Source organism: Propithecus coquereli, unplaced genomic scaffold, assembly GCF_000956105.1.
Source record: "Propithecus coquereli isolate 6110/MARCELLA unplaced genomic scaffold, Pcoq_1.0 Scaffold3, whole genome shotgun sequence".
In the NCBI taxonomy this organism is placed as follows: domain Eukaryota; kingdom Metazoa; phylum Chordata; class Mammalia; order Primates; family Indriidae; genus Propithecus; species Propithecus coquereli.
In genome coordinates this window covers 12284958-12293706 of record NW_012148618.1, presented here as the reverse complement: position 1 = coordinate 12293706, position 8749 = coordinate 12284958, and the positions used below count along the sequence as shown (strand labels likewise).

Here is an 8749-nt window from a genome sequence, read left to right as displayed (position 1 = left end):
GTCCCAGCTACTCGGGAGGCTGAGGCAGAAGGATCGCTTGAGCCCAGGAGTTTGAGGTTGCTGTGAGCTAGGCTGACGCCATGGCACTTTAGCCTGGGCAGCAGAGAGAGACTCTGTCTCAAAAAAAAAAAAAAAAAAAAAATCACAGGCAATAAAGGCAAAATAATCAAATGGGATTATATCAAACAAAAAAGCTTTTGCACAGAAAGGAAACAATCGACAGAGTCAAAAGCCAACCTATAGAATGGGAGAAAATATTTCCAAACTATTCATCCAAACTATTCATCTGATTAATATCCATAGTATACAAAGAACTCAAACATCTCAACAGAAAAAAAACCACACCAAAAAATCCAATTTAAAAAATGGGCAAATGGAGTGCTTTGGGAGGCAGAGGTGGGAGGGTAGGAAGATTGCTTCAGGCGAGGAGCCTTGGCAACATAATGAGACCTTGTCTCTACAAAGAGAAAAAAATTAGCCAGTTGTGGTGGTGCATGCCTGTAGTCTTAGCTACTCAGGAGGCTGAGGTAGGAGGATCGCTTGAGTCCAGGAGTTTGAGGCTGCAATGAGCTATGATCAGGCATTCCAGCCTCGGTGACAGAGCGAGACCTTGTCTTTAAAAGAAAAAAAAAGAAAAGAAAAGAAATAAAAATGGGCAAATAATCTGAACAGACATTTTTCAAAAGAAAACAGAACTGGTCAATAAATATATGATAAAATGCTCAATATCACTAATCATCACGAAAATGGAAATCAAAACCATGAGGTATAATCTCGCCCCAGTAGAATGGCTATTATCAAAAAGGCAAAGAATAACAAATGCTGGCAAGGATACAGAGGAAGGCGAACTCTTATTCACTGTTGGTGGGAATGTACACAAGCACAGCTGCTATGAGGAACAGTATGGAGATTCGTCAAAAAATTACAAATTGAACTACCATGTGATCCAGCAATCCCGCTACTGGGCATTTATCCGGTGGAGAGGGAATTAGTACATCAAAGAGTCATCTGCACTCATGTCTATTGCAGCTTTATTCACAAAAGCCAAGAGATGGAATCAACCTACATATCTAACAACAGATGTATGGATAAAGAAAATGTGGTATTTATAACAATGGAATACTATTCAGCCATAAAAAAGAAATCCTGTCATTTGCGGCAACATTAATGGAACTGGAGGACATTTTGTGAAGTGAAGTAAGCCAGGAACAGAAAGTTGAACATCATATGTTCTTGCTCATATGTGGAAGTTAAAAATAAATTGATCCCATAGAAGTAAAAAGTAGAACAGAGGATACCAGAGGCTAGGAAGGGTGGATAGGGAGGATAAAGAACCATTTGTTAAAGGATACAAAATTACAACTAGATAGGAGGAATAAGCTCTAGTATTCTATAGTACTTTAAGATGACTATAGTTAATAATATATTACATAGTTTCAAATAGCTAGGATATAGAATATTCCCCAAAGAAATGATAAATGTTTGAAATGATGAATATGCTATTTATCTTTATCTGATCACCATATATTATATGTGTTGCAATATCACTATGTACCCCACAAATATGCACAATTATTGTCAATTAGAATTTTTTTTTTAGATTTTAAAAATCAGGAAAAATTTTAATGCTAAACTTGCAAAAATTATATATTATATATTACTGTTGCACATTTACTTCATGAATATAACTGTAGAACTGAGGAAATATTCCAAAATGTTGATAGTAGTTAATGCTGAATGACATGAGGCAACAGATTTTCATTTTCTTCCATTTCCTAAATTGTCCTCAATTACCTTGTACTCTTTGCCTATCTGAATCCCAGAACCTCCCCTGCAACCCGAGGGGCCATGGTGAGAATATGTACAGGTGCTGCAGCTGAAAAGAAACTTAAGACTTGGAATAGCAGCTTGGTTTTATTTCCTGCCATAACAAACATTTAACCACCAAACAAAACAAGGGCAAGGGCACCCTGAGCACCCAAGAGCCGATACAGGCAAACCTTAGGCCCCCACACTAAAGTAGCAACTGCTGTGGGAATCTTTGCCCTAAGGAACGATACACTTCCTAGGAGACACAAGGTCAGACCTCCGCTCCTTTTCCCAGCCTAGGCTTAGCGAGAAACAGGAGGCCCCAAGCGCTGCATGGTCCGCACCACCAGGGAAAGCTGGTCAAGGAAGTTGATGATGGAAATTCGGAGCAGGCGAGAGTCTTCAGCTTTCCAGCGGACCGCAAGGATACGGCCACTCACTGTAAGATCCTTCCCAACCGCCCTTCGGTGGGGTTCGGCATCTGGAGCCAGGGACCCATGGGCGATTTCCGCCTCCAAAGGGGTCGGGAAGGGCACGCTGAGGGCGAATATGTATGGTTGAATTCCTGGCCTTCTGGCCGCAGGCACTGCGTCTCCGCCCGGACATGGGGTGTGTGGCGCCCGCGTGACACGGGGAGCTCCACCGGCCACAGCTGCCGCCGTGCTCCCGCCCCTGGCCCTCAGCGCCTCCTGCCGCATCTAGAAATTTTGAAAATTAAAAAAAAACTTAGCTAAAAAACTGTTAATTAAAATTGTGAATCAATTTTTAGAGAATTGATATCCACACTATGTTGCATATTCCAGTCCATGAACATGGGATGCCTCTATTTATTTAGATTTTCTTTAATTTCTTTCATCAACATTTTGTAGTGTTCAGTAAATGAGTCCTATGTGCAAGATGTACACCTAAGTGTTTTTTTGAACAATTTAAACGGTATTGTTTTTTGTGTTTTTTTTTGAGACAGAGTCTGGCTCTGTTGCCTGGGCTAGAGTGCTGTGGCATCACCCTAGCTCACAGCAACCTCAAACTCCTGGGCTCAAGCCATCCTCGTGCCTCAGCCTCCCGAGTAGCTGGGACTACAGGCATGCGCCTCGATGCCCGACTAATTTTTTCTATATATATTTTTAGTTGTCCAGCTAATTTATTTCTCTTTTTAGTAGAGACGGGATCTTGCTCTTGCTCATGCTGGTCTCGAATTTCTGACCTTGAGCGATCCTCCCACCTCGGCCTCCCAGAGTGCTAGGATTACAGGTGTGAGCCCCCACGCCTGGCCTGTATTTTAATATTGGTGCCCATGTGTTCATTTCTAGTATATAAAAAATGCAGTTGATTTTTTATGAATATCTTATATCCTGAGATCTTGCTGAACTCATATATCAGTTCTTGCATTTTTTTTTCTTGTTTTGTTGCCCAGGCTAGAGTGCCATGGTGTCATCATAGCTCACAGCAACGTCAAACTCCAGGCTCAAGCGATCCCTCTACCTCAGCCTCCCCAGTAGCTGGGACTACAAGTGTACACCATGCTGCCCAGCTAATTTTTCTATTTTTTGTAGAGACGAGGACTAGCTATGTTGCTCAGTCTGGTCTTGAATGATCCTCCTCCCAAAGTGCTCAGATTAAATGCATGAGCCACCATGCCCTGGCCTCTGAGAAGCAGGTCTTAAAGCAGCTGGCTCCTAATCTTTTCCCAGAAGACTGATTTCATTTGGAACAGAGTGTGGATGAATTCAAGCCTTGTGTTCTCTCAAAAATAGTGAAGGTTGTGATGAAAGGCAATTGGGAGGAGACTGTTGTAATCATTGGGTACACAGACTAGAATGCAGGTTGGCTAGTTTGCCCAAGAGAACCAGGGAGGTACATATTTGTTAGAAGCCTGCTTTAGGATTGAATAAATCTCAAACATTGACCTTGACAACTATCTCCTTAAAAGAGCCCGAATTAGACTGAATTATTCTGTGGAGCAATTTGTGATCAAAGGCATTGCTGAAAGGAGTAGAGCAATCAGCAATTAGTGCAGCTTAACAGCTGGGTGTCTTCAGGGAAAGGACAGGGAGATCCCTGACAAAACCCCTGCCACACGGGGTGACTGTGGACATACCCAAGACTGTGGGCCATGAGGACCACATCAGAGGCTTACCACTATTGGCAGGAGGAGGAGGAGACATATTTCACTAAAGTAATCCAGCCAGTCACTAAACAAATAAGCAAATGACAATAACAGCCCCTTAAGGGCAGACCAATACCCAGGGAGTTACTACAATATTTTAAACTGTCCAGTTTTCCACAAAATATTATGAGACTTGTAAAGAAACAGGGAAGTTTCTGACCCATATGCTGGGAAAAAAGCAGGAAATAAAAACTGCCTGCGACTGCAACACAGGCAGTTTATGTCAGATTTAAAAGGCTTCAAAGCAGCCATTCATTGTACTACATTCAAAGAACTAAAGGAAAACATTATTCTTGAAGTAAAAGAAGGTATAAAGGCACTATCACATATTAATAAAATACAGATTATCAATAAAGTGATAGAAATTCTAAAAAAGAATCACGTAGAAATTCTAAAGTTGAAAAATACAGTAACTGAAATGAAAAAGTGATTAGGAGGACTCAGTTGATTTGAATTGGCAGAAGAAAGAATTAGGGGACATGAAGATAGAATGATAGTTATTATGCACTCTAGGGAACAATAAGAAAAAGGAATGTAGAAAAATGAATAGAGCCTCAGAGATTTATTGGACACCATCAAGCACACCAAAATACGCATAATGGGAGTACCAAAAAGAAAGGAAAAGAGAAATAAATCATGTGTCTATGGTCAACTGATTTTTAATAAGGGTGGCAAGACCATTTAATGAGAAAAGAATAATTTTTATTTTCGTTTTTTTAGTTGTAAATATCTTTTATAAAAGAACAGTTTTGAAACAAATGATTCTGGATATTTACATGCAAAAGAATGAAGTTGGAGTCCTACCTGACACTATCTACAGAGATGAACTCAACATTGGGCATAGATCTTGACGTAAGGCCTAATACTACAAAATTCTTAGAAGAAAATATGAGTAAATCTTCATGACCGTGGATTCTTATATATGACAGCAAAGTCATGAATAATCAAAGAAAAAGTAGATAAAGTGAACTTCATCAAAATTAAAAACTTTTCTTGAGCTAGGCATGATGGTTCATGCCTGTAATCCTAGTCACTCAGGAGGCTGAGGCGGGAGAATCATTTGAGGCCAAGAGTTCAAGACCAGGATTTTGAGACCAGCCCTGGCAACATAAAGAGACTCCATCTCTACAAAAAAGAAAAAAGAAAAGAAAAAAATCAGGCAGACATGGTGTCAGTGTGCATGTTTGTAGCCTTAGCTACTTAAAAGGCTGAGTCAGAAGGATTGTTTGAGCCCAGGAGTTCAAGGCTACAGTGAGCTAAGATGGCACTCCTGCACTCTAGTTTGGGTGGCAGAGCAAGACTCTGTCTCTGAGTCTTTTTTTATTTAAATTTTTTATTTATTTTAAATAAATAATAAATAAAATAAAAACTTTTCTGTTTCAGAAGATCCCCATCAAGATAGTGAAAAGACAACCCACAGAATGGGAGAAACATTTGCAAATCATATATTTAATATCTGAAAAAGGACTTGTATCTTGAAAACATAAAGAAATACAACTCATTAATAAAAAGAAGAATAACCCATTTTTAAAATGGGCACAAGATCTGAACAGACATTTCTTTTTTTTTTTTTTGAAATGTGGTCTCACTATGTTGTCCAGGCTGGTCTCAAACTCTTGGGTGCAAGCGATCCTCCCACTTCATGAACAGACATTTCTTCAAGGAAAATATGCAAATATCCAAGAACACACACAAAAAAGATGTTCAATATCATTAATCATCAGGGAAATGCAAATCAAAACCATAATTAGATGCTGCTTCATACTCATTAAGGAGGCTAGAATCAAAATTCAGATAATAACAAGTGTTGATGAGGATGTAGAGAAACTGGAACCCTCATACACTTCTGGTAGCAATGTAAAAGGGTACAGCCACTTTTGAAAACAGGCTACCAGTTCCTCATACGATTAAATATCGAATTACTATACAACTGAGCAAATCTACCCAGGAGAAGTGAAAACATATGTCCCTACAAAAGATTTGTACACAAATGTTCACAGTTCTATTATGCATAATAGTCAAAAAGTAGAAATAATCCAAATATCCATCAACTGATGAACAGATAACAAAAATGGTATATCCATATAACAGAATATTAGTCAGTCATGAAAGGCAATGAAGTACTAACATACGCCACAACATGGATGAACCTTGAAAATACTACACTTTCCAGATGGCTCCATGGGCATGAAAAAGAAAAAAGAAAATAGTACACTAAGTGAAAGAAACCAAACACAAAAGACCACATATTATATCATTTACATGTCCAGAATAGGTGAAGCTATGGAGATAGAAAGTAAGTTAGTGGTCCTTAGGGCTGGAGAGGATAGGAGATAGGTGAACATTTGGTATACAGTGAAAGAATACAGAACTCAGCATTTGAAACCTGGGTTTGAGACTGCTCTATCACTATTTGTGTGAGCTCTGTCAAGTTATTTGTTGCTTAATCACATTAAGCCTCAGTTTCCTCTTCAAAAAATGGGAATAGAGGGTTTTATGAAGGTTAAATGTGTATTGCCCCTAGAACACTACTCAGCACAGTGTAGGTGCTCACAGGTGTTCACAAAACATTAGCTACTATTATGTTCACGTGCTTTCAAAACAGCATTTACAAACCTGTACTAATGAAAACAAAAACCATCCAAGAGTGAAAAATTCAAATAAATTAAAACGATCTGTTATTGTAGTAATTACACATTGAAATATCTGCAGAAGTTTGAAACAGTATCAGCAGATTGGGTTGAAGTATCTGGTAGTGACAGGGACTCAGGTGAGCAGGAAGCCTATGCCTTGTCTAAAGGGAGAAGCTATGGTTCACCTCCACTCAGCTGTTGGACCAGGTTTGCAGATCTTCCTAGTTTTCAAGAAAAAGCACAAAACAAAACAACCAAAACCACACACCTGAAGGCCAATTTTGGCCTAAGACCACCAGTTTCTGGCACTTGCTTTAGTGCTTAAAATGTGTGTGTGCTGTACATTCCAAGCAGAATGCATTTGTTCTTCACCTCCCTGTTTTTCCTAGAATCTCAGAGAGCAACCAGGATGGTGGTAACTATTCCCTCTAAGATGGTGGTTGATGGGTGCAGTATCATGGTTATGGTTGCTCATATTGTTACCATCTCTCCTACACCAAGAAAAATTTGTTTTCATACTTCCAGCATCTTATAAATGAAGTCCCATACGCCTACACCTTCTCTGCGATTTCAAGTTAGGTAAGGACTCTGAGAAGCATGTGTCATACAATATTTTTCTATTCTCATGTAGTTTCTGTGTATCACTAATTTTGTCAAGACTGGAATCTATGAACCAGACGACTGTATTTGCTGTGGTTATGAAAAATAGTGTCCAAAGAGAAGATGAAAATAAGATATTGTAACTCCAAAGTTGAGGGAAGACAGTGTTTCAAGAATAGAGTTGAATACACTTGAGAAGTTAAGTGGAATGGCCAGGCGCGGTGGCTCACGCCTGTAATCCTAGCTCTCTGGGAGGCCGAGGCGGGCAGATTGTTTGAGCTCAGGAGTTCGAAACCAGCCTGAGCAAGAGCGAGACCCCCGTATCTACTAAAAATAGAAAGAAATTAATTGGACAACTAAAAATATATAGAAAAAACTAGCCGGGCATGGTGGCACATGCCTGTAGTCCCAGCTACTCAGGAGGCTGAGGCAGGAGGATCGCTTGAGCCCAGGAGTTTGAGGTTGCTGTGAGCTAGGATGACGCCACGGCACTCTAGCCCGGGGAACACAATGAGACTCTGTCTCAAAAAAAAAAAAAAAAAAGAAGTTAAGTGGAATGAAAAAACTCAATTTTTTTTCTCTAAAGACCACCCTTCTGAAAAAACTTTATTTTGAACTAATTTTAGACTTACAGAAAAGATGCAAAAATGGTTGAAATTTTCCTTTATAGTCCTTACTCAGCTTCCCCAATGTTAAAATCTTACATAACCATAGAATTATTAAAACAAGGAAATTAGTAATAGTGCAAGACAATGAACTAAAGACTTTATACAAATGTCATCAGCTTTCCCATTGATGTTCCTTTTCTGTTCCAGGTTCCTTTCTAGGCTTCCACATTGTATTACTTGTTATTTCTCCATAGTCTATCAGTCTGTAAGCGTTCCTAGGTCTTTCCTTTTCTTTCATGACCTTGATAGTTTTGAAGAATACTGATCAATTATTTTGTGGTAAGTCTCACAATTTGAGATTGATGTTTTCTCATGATTGGACTGAGGTTAAGCATTTATGTCAAGAATACCACAGAAATGATTTTATGTCCTCAGTGCAAAATATCAAGGGGTTCATAATGTAAACATGCCTTATTACTGATGATTACATTACTCACTTGGTTAAGGTGGATTCTGGGAGTTTCACCACTATAAAGTTACTATCTTTCCCTCTGTGCTAAAATGTATTTTGTGTGAGACACTTTGAATCTATGCAAATCCTGTTTTTCCACAAATTTTCATCTACTAATTTAGCATCCATTAGTGGATCTTGTCTGCAACAGTTACTATTGTGGTGTTTGCCTAATGGTGATTTTATTTTTTATATTTTTATTATTATTTTTTTAGGAGTTCGAGACCAGCCTGGGCAACATAGTGAGACCCTGTCTGCATTTTGTTTGGTCACAAACTCTTTTATTTGTTCTTCAGAGATGGGGTCTTGCTCTTTTGCCCAGGCTGAAGTGCAGTGGCTCAATCATAGGTCATCGCAGCCTCCAACTCCTGGCCTTAAGTGATCCTCCTGCCTCAGCCTCCAGAGTAGCTAAGACTACAGG

At 39.3% G+C, this 8749-nt stretch overlaps 1 pseudogene across 1 annotated transcript in view; it reads right to left on the bottom strand.

Annotated features, from left to right (window-relative positions):
* Positions 1-1931: 1931 nt before the first annotated feature.
* LOC105814228 overlaps positions 1932-8749 on the bottom strand; it is a 10693-nt pseudogene continuing 3875 nt past the window's right edge. Inside the window, exon 2 of the transcript XR_001137691.1 lies at positions 1932-2507. The product of XR_001137691.1 is annotated as an EKC/KEOPS complex subunit LAGE3 pseudogene (transcript). The remainder of the gene's footprint in view (positions 2508-8749) is intronic.